General features: G+C 42.7%; 1 long non-coding RNA gene across 1 annotated transcript in view; it reads right to left on the bottom strand.

Moving 5' to 3' along the window:
- LOC132659306 (uncharacterized) overlaps positions 1-19,336 on the bottom strand; it is a 60,929-nt gene extending 41,593 nt beyond the window's left edge. The window contains exon 1 of the long non-coding RNA XR_009599583.1: positions 19,244-19,336. This is a non-coding gene — a long non-coding RNA (uncharacterized LOC132659306). The remainder of the gene's footprint in view (positions 1-19,243) is intronic.
- Between the last annotated feature and the right edge of the window lie 2,157 nt (positions 19,337-21,493).

Raw genomic sequence — 21,493 nt, 5'->3', positions numbered from 1 at the left:
GATGGCCCATGCAGAGAGTTACTAGCTACTTTTCTAACCATTTCCCAAGCTTGATGAGGCGTCATTTCATTTTAGCTGTATCAGTTCAGGCCTATGTCACCTGCGCATGTCCCCTTTCAGATTTCATTCTCTCCTTCTGTTCTGTAAATATGTTTAAATCCTAATTAAGATTTATCCTATCACAACATAAGGATAATGTAATTTTAAGAAAAATACTGAAGATGATGAGTTCATTCCCTGCCGGGGTCCAGCCCCGGTGGATCCAGGGAATTTGAAGGGTGGATGGAGTTGGCGAGGAAAAAACTTATTTATTGATTGATGTAAGAATAGATTAAGAAACAACAGTGTAGTAGGAGAATTAAGTGGAGGAAGAGGGCTGAATAGCTTGGATTAGGTGGAAGACCAATAAAATTCCAGACAAGGAATTTGCACCATCTACGTTGGGCCGCCGGCGCTCGCTTGAATATCTAAGGGTGCCTCGCCTTAGGCTCCCTTTAGCGCGGGTCTTAACAGCCAGGGCAAGTGAGTAGACTTGGCGAGCCTCCACGCCCCAGATGGGAATTCAGCCTGAAATTAAAGTAAAGAAGAGACAGAGGGAAAGGGAGAAAAGGAGAGAGAGAGAGAAAGACACGGGGGAAACCAGTCCAGCGACTGGCTCCGGCCTCTATTGTTCCGAAGGCCTTTTATACCTTTTCTTGATTGTACTTAGAGATCAATGGGTAATACAAAATTGTGCAGTGTTAGCAGTCCAGACTCATCAAAACCAGGCTTTTCTCTCTGCATACCTAATTGTATACACAAGTCTTAGGTAATTTACATCATCTTCCAGCCAAAAGGGCCAATTAACATTTTACAGCCTTTTTTCTGATAAGGGTTTGTCAACCAGAAGACTTATTTGTGTTGATCTTCCCAAGGTTTGGTGCCACTCTCAGAAAGCACTAAATAAAGTTACATTCTTACATAGCAAGGACACAAGAGGAGTGCAGTGATATATAACAAAGAGAAGTAATTAACTCAAAAGTCTAGTGCTGCTAACATCAAAACTACTATATATCTTTTTCCATATCTCGTTTACAGTGATTAACATCCTCCCAGCTGCCTAAAAGATAAAGAATATGGAGGCCTGGCAGCAATCATTGAGTCAACAGTGAAAACCCATCACCAATATGATTTTTAACTCTTTAGAAAAGGCTCTGTATCTTTAAGATGCTTTAAGCTTTGTGCCTCTCGCAGTTGGGGGGCTGTAAGCAATTCACAAGCTGTAAGAGGTCCGGGGAACCTGGTAGGCAAGCTAGAGAGCTATCAGAGGGGGTTTAACTGAAACATCCCTTTCAAATGCAGAAGACTAAAGCCCTGAGTTGACTTTTTCCAGAGAATATCAGAAGAGTGGAAAAGCAGGCAGATTCTTATTTTTTTTTGGGGGGGTGGATGCTCAGGAAATTCCAGGGGGGCCCCTGAAGTCTGATCACGCCTTGCATATGTCAGCTTCCTTCCTCATGACCTTGTCACGGGCGGGATTCCTCACACTGGCTTCCAGCAATTCCCCTTCTCTTAAAAAATAAATCTTTAAACCTGTTCTCTTTTTTTCAATAAACTCACCGAGCCCAGTGGTGATACCCGGTTGATAATGAAAGAACGAATGACTAGAGTCCTCTTACGGTCAGTTTGTTTTTGCTCCATTTGTTATATGGAAGCAATCTCTGCTGTAAACATTTGCAAGCTCCTTCTTCTCCTTGTTCTCAGTGAACACTGGAATCTTAGTGATGTTTGGTTTAGATGCCAGATCTCTTCAGCAGTTAAGTCTATCCAATAAAATTCAATTCTTCGATTTTCTTTCATCCCAGGTCTTTGTCCCCATATTTAAAATACTTCAAGCATTTCTAAAACTAAAATTTCAATAATATCTATAGATAAAATACATATCTTTCTTCTCCCTACCACAGTAGATATTTTCTAGTGGAGAAATATTCTGTACCATCTTCAACTATTAGAGGTTTTTTATCTTGACCATTTTCTCTTCAATGGAGAATTGTGTTATTTTCACATTGTTTAAAGACATGTTTAATTATTACAAAAAACTTTAAAACACATAGTTATAGAGTGATCAGTAAAAAGCATCCCCAAATGCCTATCATACTGCTTCAACAATTTTCAATAGCTCTTGAGTTTAATCTAGTATAGAAAAAAAAAAAAAAAAACCCTTGACTTCTGATGTCACTGTGATGTGTGAAATTCTCAGATTCTTCCTCTTCTTGTGAGGATTTTTATTTTATTCCACAGCCTCTCGTGGAAGGTTGGAAACGTATTTGTGTGATCATCAGCTCCCAATACGTCCAGGTGTATAACCCAGGATGGCAGGAGCTGTGGGCGTAATTCCCAGTCACCAGGTATTTGAGTGCCGCTCCCCCATTGTTGTTGCCGGTTATTTCTTTTTGCTAATGGAGACAGTTCTCTGAGGGTTCCTCATATTCCTGCACACCTGTGAGCAAAGCATCGAGTTACCCTTTGTTCCTTTTACAGGGTTTTGTATAGCAAGCAGCCTTGGAAGTGAAGGTAGTTTCTCTCTCTGGAACAAAGGGCAGGCGTACTTCTTGGCATTATAAAGAGATCCTGGGTCCCTGAGCTTGGGGCCCTTCTGTAACATGACCTACTGCATGGGCAGAGGTCACCTGATCCTACTCTCTTCCCCCCATGGGAACTGGGAACTGATATAAAAGTGCTGATGCTCAGGTTGTTGCTAGTGCTGTAATAAACCTCATCTTTGACAGGGGAGTTGCAGGCTTTCATCATGACACTATGGCAGGCTAACTGTTTGGTTTACAGGGAGGGCAAACGTCAGACCCGTTAGGGTTCTTGACAGTTTTGGCTGTGATGGTGGGATGGTGACAAAGACGTGGCTTTCTGAAACAGAAAGCATGAGGGCCTCCCAGGCCAATTAACAGGATTTGAGGAAAGTCCAAGGGAATCAGTATTGAACTGCAAATGGTATGGCCAACCGGAAACAAATGTTTGTTTGCTTGTCTTTAAAAAAAAAAAAAAAAAAAAAAAACTTTATTGCCTGCTAAATTGAAGGAATTTGGTAGGTACTTGCAGGCTGAATTATCAGGAAGGAGTTTCAGAGACAGTTGCCTGACCAGAGAGTGCCCTGCTTATTGCTAACTCTTCTCTGGGTGAAGGAACTTCCTCACCAACCCAGGGGTCAGATTCTAATCTACCCCACTGTAATAGCCAATAGATGGGAATACAAGACCACCTTATCTGCCTCCTGAGAAATCTGTATGCAGGACAAGAAGCAACAGTTAGAACTGGACGTGAAACAACGGACTGGTTCAAAACTGGGAAAAGAGTACTCAAGGCTGTATATCATCACCCTACTTATTTAACTTATATGCAGAGTACATCATGAGAAAAGTCAGGCTGGATGAAACAGGAATCAAGATTGCTGGGAGAAATATCAACAACCTCAGATATGCAGACGATACCACTCTAGGGGCAGAAAGTGAAGAGGAACTAAAGAGCCTCTTGATGAGGGTGAAAAAGCTGACTTAAAACTCAGTATTCAAAACACTAAGATCATGGCATCTGGTCCCATCACTTCATGACAAAGAGATGGGGAAAAAGTAGAAACAGTGGCATATTTTATTTTCTTGGGCTCCAAAATCACTGCGGATGGTGACTGTAGCTATGAAACTAAAATATGCTTGCTCCTTGGAAGAAAGGCTATGACAAACCTAGACAATGTATTCAAAAGCAGAGACATTACTTTGCCGACAAAGGTATGAATAGTCAAAGCTATGGTTTTTCCAGTAGTAAAAAGGTAAAGATGTGAGAGTTGGACCATAAAGAAGGCTGAACACCGAAGAATTGCTGCTTTTGAATTATGGTACTAGAGAAGACTCTTGAGAGTCCGTTTCTCAGCAAGGGGATCAAACAAGTCAATCCTAAAGGAAATCAACCCTGAATATTCATTGGAAGGACTGATGCTGTTGCTGAAGCTCCAATATTTTGGCCACCTGATGTGAAGAGCCAACTCAATGGAAAAAGACTCTGATGCTAGGAAAGATTGAGGGCAAGAGGAGAAGGGGGTGGAAGAGGTTGAGATGTTTAGATAGCATCACCAATTCAATGGATATGAGTTTGAGCAAATTGGGAGATAGTTAAGGACAGGGAAGCCTGGCGTGCTGCAATTCATGGCATCACACAGTCGGACATGACTTAGTGAACTGAATAAACAACACTAAAAAATTCATCTCAGCTGGCAGAAGGTTCCACTTGCATTTAGACAAGTTACAACAAGGACCCACATCCACACTGAGCATGAAAGGAAGAGAAACTGCTATCATTATGGGCAAAAGCCAGACAAATACAGAGCTTCGGCTGATTTGCATAGGAGTTAAGGATGCGGAGTGTGCAATGCTTATTAAGGAAGAATGACAACAACTAGGCTTTCTCACAACTCAGATCCGCCTGCAACCTCTAATGCTAACTTCTGATCCATTTGGAGATGGCAGTGAAAGTTCTCAAACTTTTTCTGCAGTGGATTCTGGCTTCTATAAGGGAGCACTGGCCTTCATGGGGAGATGTTTTTCTGACACAGAAAAACTCCATGGGAAACCATAGATGTGGCATTGACAATGAGCCAGTACTCTGGAGTGGGTATCTAATGTTGATGAATGAGGAAATGATGTCATCCTGCCTCTTCAGGTATCTTCCCTGGTGGCTCAGAGGTTAAAGCATCTGCCTCCAATGCGGGAGACCCGGGTTCGATCCCTGGGTCGGGAAGATCCCCTGGAGAAGGAAATGGCAATCCACTCCAGTATTCTTGCCTGGAGAATCCCATGGATGGAGAAGCCTAGTAGGTTACAGTCCACGGGGTCGCAGAGTCGGACATGACTGAGCGACTTCACCTTACCTTACCTCTTCAGACCTCAGCCACACTGGGGACAAACAGTTAGAGATGGAGGTCAATATTTTCCCATCCCTAAGGAAGGTCGAAGGCCATACACATCTATCTCAGTAAGCTGGGAATCTCGGAGTGAATCAGACTTTTACGGCTCTGTTAAACACAGGAGTCCAAGACACTGTTATACCTGGACATGTGGGAGGAAAATACACGCAGATTCAGCTAATGGGGTTTGGGCAGCATTCACAGAGGGGAAGGAGAAGCTAGTCTGACTGTGTGGGCGGGGCACTTTGAGTCAATTCAATGCACAGATGCTGCTGCTTTTATATCTTCATGTCAATGAGAACTGATACTTTTACTTCCCTCTCCTATAAGCGCCAGAGAGGGGTCTCCACAATTGAGAAGAGCTGCATGTAGAGAATGCTAATAGGACACGAACATTTTTAATGACGCTGAGGGGAATCTGGTGTCCCTGGAGAAGCACTACACACACATGGAGGCCTTGCCATGCAAATGAGACTGATCTTGATCAAGCGCCAGCGGTGCGGTGTCATTAGTCTGTAACATGCCATTAATCTGTAGAATGGATTTGGGTGCAGTCACAGCGTCTAGCAAAGCTGATGCTGTGGGGCAACAGCTGATTTTGGTTGCCGGGACACTTTCCAGCATCTAGTGAGTGCCTCTACACTCCAATGTCCAAAGTTTTCAATACATAAGTCAGTAGTACCCACCCTTTTTGGCACCAGGGATAAGTTTCACTGAAGACAATTTTCCCACTGACGGCAAGTGGCGGGGTGTGGGGGTGGGGGGAGGGTTGGCAGGGGGCAGGCCAGGTGGATGGTTTCAGGGTGATTCAAGTGCATCACACTTATTGTTCACTTTATTTCTATTCTTATCACATCAGCTCCACCTCAGATCATTAGATCTTGGAGAGTGGGGACTCCTGTTATACGTGATGCCTTGTCAACAGGCAAGTCAGAAGCCTTAGTTCAGCTACTCTTAACGGCAGTATTCAGTTCAGTTCAGTGACTCAGTTGTGTCCAACTCTTTGCGACCCCATGAATCACAGCACGCCAGGCCTCCCTGTCCATCACCAACTCCCAGAGTTTACCCAAACTCATGTCTATCGAGTCAGTGATGCCATCTATCCATCTCATCCTCTGTTGTCCCCTTCTCCTCCTGCCCTCAATCCCTCCCAGCATCAGGGTCCTCTCCAATGAGTCAACTCTTTGCATGAGGTGGCCAAAGTATTGGAGTTTCAGCTTCAGCATCAGTCCTTCCAATGAACACCCAGGACTGATCTCCTTTAGGATGAACTGGTTGGATCTCCTTGCAGTCCAAGGGACTCTCAAGAGTCTTCTCCAGCATCACAGTTCAAAAGCAAATTCTTCGGCGCTCAGCTTTCTTCACATACATACATGACCACCGGAAAAACCATAGCCTTGACTAGACAGACCTTCGTTGGCAAAGTAATGTCTGTGTTTTTTAATATGATATCTAGGTTGGTTATAATTTTCTTCCAAGGAGTAACTGTCTTTTAATTTCATGGCTGCAATCACTATCTGCAGTGATTTTGGAGCACCCCAAAATAAAGTCTAACACTGTTTCCACTGTTTCCCCATCTATTTCCCATGAAGTGATGGGACCAGATGCCATGATCTTCGTTTTCTGAATGTTGAGCTTTAAGTCAACCTTTTCACTCTCCTTTTTCACTTTCATCAAGAGGCTTTTTAGTTTCTCTTCACTTTCTGCCATAAGGGTGGTGTCACCAGCATATCTGAGGTTATTGATATTTCTCCTGGCAATCTTGATTCCAGCTTGTTCTTCTTCCAGCCCAGCAGTTCTCATGATGTACTCTGCATATAAGTTAAATAAGCAGGGTGACAATATACAGCCTTGATGTAGTCCTTTTCCTATTTAGAACCAGTCTGTTGTTCCATGTCCAGTTTTAACTGTTGTTTCCTGACCTGCATATAGATCATATCCCTATTGACAGAAGTGGCAATTTTATTGATAAAGTGGAAATTTATTGATAAAGTGGAAATTTATTGATAAATCCAGACAAAAACTCAGGAGTCTGATGACCAATTAAAGTTTCTTGAAATAATGAGGGTAGATTCACAATACTCTGTATCTCTGGCAGAAAAAAAAAAGAAAACAAAAAACCTGCTGTCTCTTTGCCCTTCTATCACCAAAAAGAAGGCCCATGTAGGACAGTTTGAGTACTGGAGACAGTATCAGCCTCACCTGGGGATTCTATCTGGTTCTTTACATGCGCTAACTTGCAAATTAGCATCCTTTGGATGAGGCCCAAACCAAGAGACTGCATTGGAAGCTGTATGGTAAGTTATTGAAATAACACACTCTCTAATCTGGGGGCCCAAATCTCTAATGATCCCTCTGAGTTACAAAATTCTGTGGCTTATGGTTTTGTTGACTGCAGCCTCTAGCAAAAGGAGGCTGTCTCCACCTAGGGATGCTCCAGCGGGGTTGTAGATTCACTACGTCCCTGATGCAACTACCAAAGATCTTTTTTTTAAAGTAGCTATCAGCTTGCTACTGTGCTCTTATCAACACTGAATGCCTGACCCATGGAAACCTTGTGACTCTGATGTGATATTCCTATTTTGGGTGAGTCAACTCAGATTCAATGACTAACAGAGGGGGACAGTCCCAATAAGTTTCACTTGTCAAATGAAAATAGTACCTTCAAGAACACAACCAGCTTGGCTTCCACAGCACCTAGATTTTACACATAGAAGTGGTACCTGTTCCTTTGGGGGAAACTTTATGCCCTATTACTAGCTTGGTGCAAAAGTAACTATAGTTTTGCACTGCTGAACTTTGCCATTTGATATGGAATACATTCTTAAATAAATGTGGTTATGTTACATATCATTTTAATACACATCTCTCCTTTTTTTTTTTTTTGCTAATGACATTGTGCTGTGCTTAGTTGCTCAGTCGTGTCTGACTCTTTACAACCCCATGGACTGCAGCCCTCCAGGCTCCTCTGTCCATGGGGATTCTCCAGGCAAGAATACTGGAGTGAGTTGCCATGCCCTCCTCCAGAGGATCTTTCCAACCCAGGGATCGAACTCAAGTGTCCCCCACTGCAGGTAGATTCTTTACTGTTTTACTTGATGCTTATTTTATATTTATTTTAGACTATGGAAATGATGTTAGACAAAAAGCAAATTCAAGTGATTTTCTTATTTGAGTTCAAAATGGGTTGTAAAACAGTGGAGACAACTTTCAACATCAGCAATGCATCTGGCCCAGAAACTGCTAACAAATGTACAGTGCAGTGGTGGTTCAAGAACTTTTGCCAAGGAGACAAGGGCCTTGAAGATGAGGAGGGCAGTGGCTGGCCATCGGAAGTTGACAACCGAGAGCATCACTGAAACTGATCCTCTTGAAACTACACGAAAAATTACCCAAGAACTCAATGTCGAGCATTCTACGGTCACCAGGCATTTGAAGCAAATTGGAAAGGTGAAAAAGCTCGATGATATGTGGGTGCCTCATGAGCTGATAGAAAGTTTTTAAAAATGTCGTTTTGAAGTGTTGTCTTGTATGCAACAACGATGAAACATTTCTCCACTGGATTGACATGTGACAAAAAGTGGATTTTATATGACAACCGGCAACAAGCAGCTCAGCGGCTGGACCAAGAAGAAGCTCCAAAGCACTTCCCAAAGCCAAACTTGCACCAAAAAAAGGCATGGTCACCGTTTAGTGGTCTGCTGCTGGTCTGATCCACTACAGCTTCCTGAATCCTGATGAAGCCATTACATCTGAGAAGTGTGCTCAGCAAACTGATAGCTGCAGTGCCTATAGCCAGCACTGGTCAACAGAAAGGCCCAGTTCTTCTCCACGACAGTGCCAGTTGCACACTGCACAACCACCATGTCAAAAGGTGAATAAATTTGGATATGAAATTTTGCCTCATCCGCCATATTCACCTGACGCCAACCGACTACCACTTCTTCAAGTATCTTGACAACTTTTTGCAGTGAAAAGGCTTCCACAACCAGCAGAATACAGAAAATGCTTTCCAAGAGTTCATCGAATCCTAAAGCACAGATGTTTGTGTTACAGGAATAAGCAAACATTTCCTGGTGGCAAAAATGTTTTGATTGTAGTGGTTCCAACTTTGATTAATAAAGATGTGTTTGAGCCTACTGTGGCCCTTGAAACTAATCCAGTTGAAGGTTTTGGCTCTCTGGACCATCTACAGTCTGACAATGGTGTGCTTTTTATCACAAGCCAGAAAACAATGGGCTAACAGTCAAGGTATCTGATGGGCCTTCCACGCTTCCTGCCATCCACAGGCATCTCGTACTGCTGAACTCTGAAATGGGCTCCTAGATAATTGACTCAACAGTATTTCCAGCTCTACCTCCTTCACCTCCTCCTGGTCCACACACCTTAGGAAGATGATTAGATCACTAAATGCAACTCTCCCCATAAGGGGATCCCTTTCTCTCAGTTGCTTCCAGGGTAACGATTAGGATGAAAGGGGTAGGAAGTTATTAGCACAATATATAGTCCTATCTGGGCTTCCCATGTGGTGCAGTGGTAAAGAATTCACCTGCCAATGCAGGAAATGCAAGGGAATGGTTCGATCCCTGGGTCAGGAAGATCCCTTGGAGTTGGGCATGGCAACCCACTCCAGTATTCCTGCCTGGAAAATCACGGACAGAGGAGCCTGGAGGGCTACAGCCCACGGGATCACAGAGTTGGATACAACTGAGTGTGCACACACACACACAGAGTCCTAATTAAAAATTTTAGGACTCTTCCCTGACCATTCCCAGGTAAGATGCTTTTGCTTTTCTCCTAATGGCAACCCCAGGCCAAAACAGTTGGTTCGCCCACTATTGCTATGAATAATAAACTGTCCTTTGTCTCTGATTTTTCTTCTTTTCTTATTTCTTCTACCAGAACACCTGAAACTATGGCAGGCTAACTTGTCAGCTCGCAGAGCACAGTATCAGACTCTTCAGAGTTCTTGACACTATGCCAGCGCTGAATAGCAATCACAGCGCAGAGCTCTACAGAAATGAGGTCGACTTCCTAACTTTCTTCCTCGTGTTGTCAGACTGAGAGTGATAACTCTGTTACATGCTCTTGTGGACTCAGCAAGATCGTACAAAGGACATTTTGACAAAAAAAATGAAAATGAGTAGGATCCAGGCACTACTTGTTCATTTCGTATTACCATGCAGGGGAAGAAACCATGTATTTTCTTTGCCAGTTGCCGTCAGGTTTATTGGGCCCAGGGTGTGATTACCCATGGGAGAGTGTGCCGTGTAAGGACCTTCCCTCAGTGGCCACACGATGCGTATAACAAAGAGCCTAATTACAGTAAAGATTGTATGCAGCGCAACTCAGGGTGGCCTAATTAAATCTCGTATCATGGCTGACAGCTGTGAATTTGTTTAAAGAATTTGTTGTGAAAGCTCCTCTGATGTTTACTATTGTTACTCAGACTTCATGCAGTGAGATTGCAGTTCAGGAGGTCCCTGATACTGGAGGGTTAATGCTAGCTCTCATTGTATGTGTGGATGTGTGTGTGTGTACATGGATTGCCTTTCAGAACCTTTTAATACATCAAAGCAAGGCAGAGGGAGAGAGCTGTTTTCTCATTTACTGAGAAAGGTTTCTGCAGTTACCTTAAAACACAACTTCAAAAGGCCTTTGTTTATATTACTCGATGTGTAACAATTCTGACACACAGTGCTTCGCACGTTTTCACACACGTGTGACAGCTGCTAACTCATGGAAACCCTGAAGCTTTCCTCAAGGCTTAGGGGCCTGGGTTGACGATAACTCAAAGACAGACCTGAGACTGGTCATGGACAACTGTATGGTGATAGATGATTGCTGTTGGGGAATCTGTTGGTGCTTCACTAAACATTCATTGCTGCTGCTGCTGCTGCTGCTAAGTTGCTTCAGTCTGACTCTTAGCGACCCCATGGACTGCAGCCCACCAGGCTCCTCCGTCCATGGGATTTTCCAGGCAAGAGTTCTGGAGTGGGGTGCCATTGCCTTCTCTGAAACATTCATTAGGTACCCGCTATCCATTCATTAGGTACCTGCTATGTGCAGGTATTGAATGAGACACAAAGAATACACAGATGTCAAAATGTTTGCCTAAATGTTTGATGTAAAGCTGTCAGTCCACGGGAGGCAACCATGAATAGGTCTGTAAACCAATAATTATTCCCCATATAAGATATATAAGATGTTAAATGGGGGCTTGCCTGGTGGCTCAGTGGTAAAGAATCCACCTGCCAATGCAGGAGACACAGGTTCATTCCCTGATCCAGGAAGATCTCACATGCCAAGGAGTGCTGGGAGCCAGCATGGGGAATCCTGCCCGTGGCAAAGGTCATGAGGAAGGGGGCCTGACAAAACACAAAGGCGAGATCAGGCCTCAGGGGTCCCCCGCCCTGGATTTTCTCAAGCATCTACCCCCAAAACCAGAGTCTGCCTGCCTTACTGTGTTATGCTTTCCACCTACTCTTCTGACGTTAACAGGGGGCTGTCCCCCCACCACCTTTTCTGGAAAAAGTTAATTTAGAGCTTTTAGATAATAAGTCTCCTGGGCATAATAAGAGTGTTTTAATCCAAAAGCCCCTCTGATGGCTTTCTAGCCTGCCTGCCAGACTCTTACAGCTGTGCATGTGATTGTTTGCAGCCTCCTGACTGCAAGAGGTACAGGAAGCTTAAAACATCCTAGAAATGTAGGGGCTTCCAAGGAGTCAAAATCATTAGAATAGGACTGATTAAGGGTTTTATTTGCTGAGCCAATACTTGCTGCCAAATTTTCATATCTTTTATTTGTTGATATAGTTGGCATGTAGAAAAAACAGGTAGTAGCCCTGGCATTAGCAACATTAGATCTCTGAGTTAAGTACTTTCTTTGTTATAACCCACTGCACCTTTGTTCTACAGGAATGTAACTTTATTTAGTGCTTTGAGGGTGATGCAGATTAAGAAAAAACACTTTAAGGGAAAAAGAGTTTTCTGGTTGATAGACATTTATCTAGGAAAAGAACCATAAAAATGTTAACAGGCCCCCTAGCCAGAAGATGATGTAAAACCACCTGAGACCTTCTGTATACGGGAAGGTATGCAAAAAGCAAGCCTGATCTCAATAAGGGTCAGGACTGCTGCCCCTGCATAACTCTGCTTATTCCCTTATTTCTTTATGTATAACTTGGGGTATATAAGCTGCTTTTGAAAATAAGGTTGTGGGTCTGGCACCGATGCTTGGCTCCCCCATGTCGTTCTTTTCTCCCTTTTCTGGCTGAATTCCCATCTGGAGCGTGGAGGCTCACTGAGTCTACTCATTTGCCATGGCTTCTAAGACCCACGTGAGAGGGAGCCCAAGGCGGGGCACCGTCCGCTATTCAAGCGGGTGCTGGTGGCCTACGCAGACGGTGCAAACTCCTTGTCTTGGAGTTTTATTGGTTCTCCGCGTAAACCAAGTTATTCAGCCTCCTTTCTCCACTAATTTTCCTACTACACTATTCTTTCCTAACCTCTCTTTATATTTCTAAATAAATAAATCTCTCCTTGCTGACGCTGTCTCCCCTTCAAATTCCCTGGATCCACCGGGGCTGGACCCCGACAAAGGAGCAACTAAGCCCCTTCGCCACTGCGTTGAGATTGTGCTCTGGAACCTGGGAGCTGGGACTGCTGAAGCCCGCATGCCCTAGAGCTCGTGTTCCACAGCAAGAATAGCCACTGCAATAAGAAGCCCATGCACTGCAACTATACAGCAGCTCCCACTCGCCACAATCAGAGAAAAGCCTGCGAGGCAACGAAGATCCAGCACAACCCAAAATAAATACACATAAATAGAATTTTAAAAATTTAAAGGTGTCACATGGGAATACAGAGGAGAAAATGATTAATTGTGCCAGGGACTAAAATAGAAAATTGAGAGTAGAAAGTGGTTTTGGAGGGTGTGGAGAAAAGGAACCCTCCTACACTGTTGGTGGGAATGCAAACTAGTACAGCCACTATGGAGAACACTGTGGAGATTCCTTAAAAAATTGCAAATAGAACTGCCTGATGACCCAGCAATCCCACTGCTGGGCATACACACCGAGGAAAGAGACATGTGTACCCCAATGTTCATCACAGCACTGTTTATAATAGCCAGGACATGGAAACCACCTAGATGTCCATCAGCAGATGAATGGATAAGAAAGCTGTGGTACATATACACAATGGAGTATTACTCAGTCATTAAAAAGAATACATTTGAATCAGTTCTGTTGAGATGGATGAAACTGGAGCCGATTATACAGAGTGAAGTAAGCCAGAAAGAAAAACACCAATACAGTATACTAACGCATATATATGGAATTTAGAAAGATGGCAATGATGACCCTGTATGCAGGACAGCCAAAGAGACACAGATGTGTATAGCGGACTTTTGGACTCAGAGGGAGAGGGAGAGGGTGGAATGATTTGGGAGAATGGCACTGAAACATGTATACTATCATGTAAGAATCGAATCACCAGTCTATGTCTGATGCAGGATACAGCATGCTTGGGGCTGGTGCATGGGGATGACCCAGAGGGATGTTGTGGGGAGGGAGGTGGGAGGGGGGGGTTCATGTTTGGGATCGCATGTACACCCGTGGTGGATTCATGTCAATGTATGGCAAAACCAATACAGTATTGTAAAGTAAAATAAAGTAAAAATAAAAATTAAAAAAAAAAAAGAAAGTGGTTTTGGGGTCTACCACCATGTTTGGGACTGGGGCATACAACCTTGCATTCTGTGCACTGTGAGGCTCAGACACTCCAGAGGTGCAGCCAGAAGGTAAGCTTTGGAGCCAAATTTTAGCTCAGTGATTAACAACCAGTTATCAGTTATATGATAGAGTAAGGAGTTTATTAACCTCTGTCAAACCAGGTTTCTTTATCGTTAAAATAGGAATGGCGTTTAACACTCTGACATAAATTGTAGCAATATTTTCTTTGAGCCTATCTCCCAAGGCAAAACAAATAAAAGCAAAAATAAGCAAGTGGGACCGAATCAAATTTAAAAGCTTTTGCACAACAAAGGAAATTCATAAAAAAATGAAAAAATCTGGGGAATGGGAGAAAATATTTGCAAATGATGTTACCAACAAGAACTTAATATTCCAAATATACAGACAGTGCATACAGTACAGTATTGAAAATACAAACCACCTGATTAAAAAATGGGTAGAAGACCTAACAGACATTTTTCCAAAGAAGACAGACAGATGCCCAACACACACATGAAGAGATGCCTGACATCACAAATTATTACAGCAATGCAAATCAAAGCTACATTGAGATAGCTCCTCACACTGGTCAGAATGGCCATCACTGAAGAGCCTACAAATAATAACTGCTGGAGAGGGTGTGAAGAAAAGGGAGTCCTCCTACACTGTTGGGGGAATGTAAACCGGGGCAGCCACTATGGAGAGCAGTGTAGAGATTCCTCAAAATACTAAAAACGGAGCTATAATACGATCCAGCAATCCTAGTCCTCGGTATGTATCAAGAAAAAAAAAACTCTAATTAAAAAAGATAAATGCACACCAGTTTTTATAGCGGCACCACTGACAACAGCCAAGACACAGAAACAATCCAAGTGCCCATCGACAGATCACTGGATTAAGAAGACGTAGCCCAGGGACAGAGGAGCCTGGTGGGCTGCAGTCCATGGGTCGCTAAGAGTCAGACACGACTGAGCAACTTCATTTTCACTTTCACACATTGGAGAAGGAAATGGCAACCGACTCCAGTGTTCTTGCCTGGAGAATCCCAGGGACGGCGGAGCCTGGTGGGCTGCCATCTATGGGGTCACATAGAGTCAGACATGACTGAAGTGACTTAGCAGCAGCAGCAGCATATATATATATATTAAGATATATATAAAATATATACATACACAATGGAATACTACTCAGCCATAAAAAGAATGAAATATTGCCATTTGCAGCAACAGGGATGAACACAGAGAATATTATACTTAGTGAAGCAACTCAGAGAAAGATAAATATCACTTATATTTTGAATCTAAAAAATAATACAAATAAATGTATATATAAAACAGAAACAGACTCAGAGACATAGAAAAAGAGAGGAAAGGAAAAGAAAAAAGGAAAGAGAGGGAGGGAAAAGGAAGGAAGGGACAAATTAAAGAGTATGGGATATGATATTGCTTATATGTGGAATCTAAAAAAAAGTACAAGTGAACTTATTTACAAAATAGAAACAGTTATATACATAGACAACAAACAAAGGTCATCAGCGGGTAAGCAGGGGGTAAACTAGGAGAGTGAAACCGCCATATACATACTGTGCTGTGCTTAGTCGCTCAGTTGTGCCCGACTCTTTGCGACCCCCTGGACTCTGTCCCTGGGGTTCTCCAGGCAAGAACACTGGAGTGGGGTGCCACTGCCTTCTCCAATGCATGAAAGTGAAAAGTGAAAGTGAAGTCGCTCAGTCGTGCCCAACTCTTCGCGACCCCATGGACCGCAGCCTTCCAGGCTCCTCCGTCCATGGGGTTTTCCAGGCGAGAGCACTGGAGTGGGGTGCCATCGCCTTCTCCGATATACACACTACTATATATAAAAAAGATAACCAATAAGGACCTATTGTATAGCATAGGAAACTCTACTCAATACTCTGTAGTGATCTATGTGGGAAAAGAATCTGAAAAAGAGTGGATATATGTGTGTGTGTGTGTGTGTGTGTGTACGTATACATGAATTACACATATGTATTTATATATATATATAACTGATTCACTTTGCTGTACATCTGAAACTAACACAATATTGTAAATCAATGACATTCCAATAAAAACTAAAATCACTTTTTAACGTATGAGATTAACAGATACAAACAACTACACATCAAATAAAACAAATAAGCAACAAAGATTTACTGAAGAGCACAGGGAACTATAATCATTCTCTTAGAATAATTTTTAATGGAATATAATGTGAAAAATATAACCGAATCACTCTGCTGTTCACCTGAAACTATACAGTATTGTAAATTAACTACACTTCAATAGTTTACAAAAAAAAGAATGATGGTATCACCACACTGAATTATGAGAATCAGAGGAAATAACCAACCTAGAGTGTCCACATGGTAGATGCTCCATAAGTGTTAGCGTCCTTTCCCTCCCACCTTTCACTCCAATCCTATACTGAGAAATGTAGAAAAGCCAAATTACCAGCTTACTGGGAATGATCATTCTTTCGGGGATTCATGGCAGATTTCAGAGTGTGTTGGAATTTGAAAGCCAAATAATTTAGTATGTATAGGAAAGGGAGAAATTAACAACATTTTTTGCTGGGTGCTTAACGTATATTCTCTTTTTTAATTCTACAAAAAACCCTCTAAGAGAGCTTGTGTTTCTTCCATGTTGAAGAGTATTTCCTTACCTAATGTAATATTAGTATTACTTAATTCACTTTGTAAAGCTTCATAATCTTGATATAGGCTTTTTAAAAAATTAGCAAGGTTCCAAATTAAGGTACTGTGTAACCAGATGACAACAGTTGGCTGCAGCCACCCAGTACAGATGCAGGAATAAGGGCTTGTGTGGAAACGTGATCCACTGATATAGAACTTGGTGTGTCTTCCATTTATGTGTCACCTATACATACTTCTTCACTTGGAATAATTAATTCAAAATGTAAGTTTCTTTAAAATGACTGGTAAAGAAAACAAGCCTATTTTATTTTTCAGTTTCTTTTTTTCTAAATCAGTTTATCACAAACAATTTTATACAGAGCTCAGGACTGGAATGTTCCTTTATTGCTCACCCTAAATCTTAGCTGGGTGTCAGAACTCTCCCAAGGCTTGGGTATAGCCGTAGGGCTTTGGAGTAGATGCAGTAGATTCATATCTATATATAGTTTTTCAGATTCGGTTATGCTTTCTTCCTATTCCAAATAAGAGGGCACTGATCAGCCCAATGGCATATGCCATTCCCTGATTTCTCTGCTGTAAATACTTCTTTTGGCTTCCCCAAAGCTCCCCATTTGCGGAAGGTATGGGATATAAACGGTTCTAACCAAAACGCCCTAGAATATAGAAGAGCTCTAAGAAGAAAAAAGTTTCTTTTGCTCATGTGATCCGGATTGAAGGCGAGCGCTGAGGCCAGACAGAGGGCTGTCCCATGACGTCATTCAGGGAAGTCTGTCCTTGCAGCTGGTGCTGTACCATGCACTAGGGGGATGTTCTCACGCCCTGGGGTCACGCCCTGCTGAGCCACGTCTGAGTTTCAGCCCAAGGGAAGAGTGAAGAGTTTACCAAGGGCTGTGTCCTTGAGATAATCTAGGCTAAGCATACATTACTTCATTTCCCGATGGTCTAAATGGTCAAGGTCCCTCCCAGTAACAAGGAAAACTGGGATATGTAGTTGACAACCGAATAGACATGTGTCTACCCAGAACTCAGGGAGTTCATACAAAAGTAGAGGAGAAAGGATACCGCCAGACGACAGCAATCTCAGCCACACTCTGAGAAAAGTGCAAACAGAAGAGTAGCTATACGGGGAGAGTACTTTTGTTGTTGTTCCAACCAGGAGGTTGTTGTTGTTCAGCTGTTAAATCATGTCTGACTCTTTGTGACCCCATGGACTGCAGTACACCAGGATTCCTTATCCTTCACCATCCCCCAGAGTTTGCTTAAACCCATGTCCACTGAGCTGCGATGCCTCCCAACCATCTCATCCTCTGTCGGCCCCTTCTCCTCCTGCTTTCAATCTTTCCCAGCATCAGGGTCTTTTCAAAGGAGTCAGCTCTTTGCATCAGGTGGCCAAAGTACTACAGCATGAGGCCTTCCAATGAATATTCAGAGCTGATCTCCTTTAGGGTGGACTGGTTTGAACGCCCTGCAGTCCAAGGGACTCCCAAGAAAGAGTCTTCTCCAACAATTCTTCGGCGCTCAGCCTTTTTTATGGTCCAACTCTCACATCCATACATGACTACTGGAAAAACCATAGCTTTGACCACACATCCCTTTGTCGGCAAAGTAATGTCTCTGCTTTTGAATATGCTGTCTACGTTTGCCATCGCTATTCTTTCAAGGAGCAAGAGTCTTTTAATTTCATGGTCATTGTCCACAGTGAATTTGGAACCCAGGAATATCTGTCTGTCATTCTCCCATTTTAAGTTTTCAGTATCTCTCCTCCACTGTTATCCTTAGGCAGCAACTTCTACCTGTGTCCTCAACAGCACCTGGCTACCACTTCTGCTTCCCCCAAATTAACTGTTAACCCAGAAGCCAGCAGGATCTTTCTCAAATGTGAATGAGACAACATCACTGCTCTAGTTAGAACTTAGCATAAACCTCTCGTTGCAACAGAGAATGGCATCTGCATGCTGTGCTGTGGCCTGGAAGGCTGCCCCACTGGCTTCAGTTTACACCTCTTCCTTCTCGGCACTCTGCCAACTTTTGTTGTTTTCCCCGAACAAACCAAGCTTGCCCTCATCTTGGGTCTTTCCCTTCTGCTGTTCCTTCTGCTCAAGGTCATATCTTCACAAAGCCTCTCCTTCTCATTTTTAACTTCAACCCAAACGTGACCTTTTCAGTCACGTTTGGGTTGAAGGCCATCAGTTGAGGCCTTCCACAAACCCTCAGCTAAAGCAGCCCCACCCTCCTAGTCACTCTTTGTGATATTAACCCCAAATGTTCTTCATAACATATGTCTTGGACACCATGATTTACTATCCGTTTACATGGTTATAGCATATAAGCTCCTGGAGACAGAACGCTCTCTTGTTCACTCCTGGATCCAGAGCTCCTACTGGGCAGCTATGAACACATCGCAGGCACTCTGTGAATATCTGTGAGCTGGCGGGCTTGGGTTTTGTCAAACAGCAAAAGTATCTAACAGCCATTAGCACAGGACCTTGAACATGACAGGTATTCATTACTTATTGAAAGAATAGGTACAAACTCCAGTGAATCAGAGAGACAAGGAAGGCCATTTGAAAAGGCTATACATAAACATTTTGTGTTTAATTAGCAATTTTCTGAATATTAAAGAAATCAATAATCTTTGTAAAAAATACAGATGAGTATAAAGAGAAGTTATACATACTACTGAAAGAAAACCATCATCAACATCTTGGTAAACACACATATAGACTTTTTTTTCCCTATGTATGCGCACATACACACAATTTTTAAAAACTGGTATCATACATAACATGCAATTTAAATAGAAAACTTCTCGCCAAGAAAGCATGTTTATTTTAAAGTATGAAGATGAATATTGAGATACATTAGACTGTGGTGTACTTTACTTACTGGTTTCAGATGGTGATTATAGAAAATAGAGAATAAGAGTTGCACGGGCGCATATTTCACCAGTCAAACTCATTCCCATGTTAGGGGTTCTCTGCAGAGAAGGGAAAAAAGACTTCTTAGGAAAGCTTGTCAAGCCTGAGATGCTGCTTATTCTTCTGTAGGTCTAACTTTCCTTCCTTTCTGCAGAAAAGCATTGGTTGCTCGTCTTTGAAGGTTCCTCTGCCCATGGGATTCTCCAGGCAAGAATAATGGAGTGGGTTGCCAGTTAATTCTCCAGGGGATCTTCCCAACACAGGGATCGAACCTGGGTCTCCCACATTGCAGGCAGATTCTTTACTGTCTGAGTCACCAGGGAAGCCCTTCCTAGCAAACGATGATGACAGTGGGAATTCCTGGCAGTGAGAGCTCAGCGCTTCCACTGCCAGGGGCCCAGGTTCAATCCCTGGCTGGAGATCTGAGATCTGGCAAGCCTTGGCAGAGCCAAAAACAAAACAGTAAGTTTTTTTTAAAAAAGATCTGTATCACTGGAAGAAAACTATCAAGACCTAATATTTTTATCTTTATCATCAACTTATATTTAATACAAACTCCCACGGTAGAACTGCTATCAGAATGGCAGGAGTGGTGTTTTCCCTGGAGATGAGGGGAAGCAACTAGATTTGGAAATCTGGTGTACAAACGTATATGAATATATGAGTGACATTTATAATTCATATCCAGCCATCCTCCCATGAACACATGTAGTTGGCATAGACTGGAGCAGCCCTCATTTTCAACAAAAGAGTCTGAAATGAAGTATTTGGGTGCAGTCTAAAAAATGACAGAATGACCTCTGTTCGTTTCCAAGGCAAACCATTCAACATCACAGTAATCCAAGTCTATGCCCCAACCACTAATGCCAAAGAAGCTGAAGTTGAATGGGTTTATGAAGACCTACAAGACCTCCTAGAACTAACACCAAAAAACAAGATGTCCTATTCATCATAGAGAACTGGAATGCAAAAGCAGGAAGTCAAGAGATACCTGGAGTAACGGCAAGTTGGACCTTGGCGTACAAAATGAAGCAGGGTAAAGGCTAACAATTCCATGGACCAAGGAGCCTAGCAGGCTACAGTCCATGGGGTTGAAAAGATTTGGACACGGCTGAGCGACTTCACTTTCACTTCCAAAGGCAAACAAAGTTTTGCCACGAGAACTCACTGGTCATAGCAAACACCCTCATCCAACAGCACAAGAGACAGCTTTACACATGGACATCACCAGATGGTCAACACTGAAACCAGATTGATTATATTCTTTGCAGCTGAAGATGAAGCAGCTCTATACAGTCAGCAAAGAAACAAGACCTGGAGCTGACTGTGGCTCAGATCATTAGCTCCTTATTGCAAAATTCAGGCTCAAACTGAAGAAAGTGGAGAAAACCACTAGACCAATGACCTAACTCAAATCCCTTATGATTATATAGTGGAGATGACAAATAGATTCAAGGGACTAGATCTGGTAGACAGAGTGACTGAAGAACTATGGACAGAGGTTTGCAACATTGTACAAGAGGTGGTGACTAAAACCATCCCCAAGAAAAAAAATGCAAGAAGGCAAAGTGGTTGTCTGAGGAGGCCTTACAAATAGCTGAGAAAAGAAGAGAAGTGAAAGGCAAAGGAGAAAGGGAAAGATATACCCAGCTGAATGGAGACTTCCAGAGGACAGCAAGGACACATAAGAAAGCCCTCTTAAGTGAACAGTGCAAAGAAGTGAAAGAAAACAACAGAATGGGAAAGACTAGAGATCTCTTTAAGAAAACTGGAGATAGCAAAAAACATTTCATGCAAAGATGGGCACAATAAAGGACAAAAATGGCAAGGACCTAAAAGAAGCAGAAGAGATTAAGAAGAGGTGGCAAGAATATACAGAAGAAATGTACAAAAAAGCTCTTAATGACCCAGATAACCATGATAGTGTGGTCACTCACTAAGAGCAAGACATCCTGGAGTGTGATGTCAAGTGGGCCTTAGGAAGCATTGCTACAAACAAAGCTAGCAGAGGTGATGGAATTCCAGCTGAGCCATTTCAAATCCTAAAAGATGATGCTGTGAAAATGCTGCAAATTTGGAATACTCAGCAGTGGCCACAGGACTGGAAAGGGTCAGTTTTCATTCCAACCCCAAAGAAAGGCAATGCCAAAGAATGCTCAAACTACTGTCAATTGCTCATTTCACATGCTAGCTCAAGATTATGTGCAAAATCCTTCAA

This window comes from Ovis aries, chromosome 2 (genome assembly GCF_016772045.2).
Source record: "Ovis aries strain OAR_USU_Benz2616 breed Rambouillet chromosome 2, ARS-UI_Ramb_v3.0, whole genome shotgun sequence".
Taxonomy (NCBI): Eukaryota; Metazoa; Chordata; class Mammalia; order Artiodactyla; family Bovidae; genus Ovis; species Ovis aries.
This window is presented reverse-complemented; position numbering and strand designations above follow the sequence as displayed.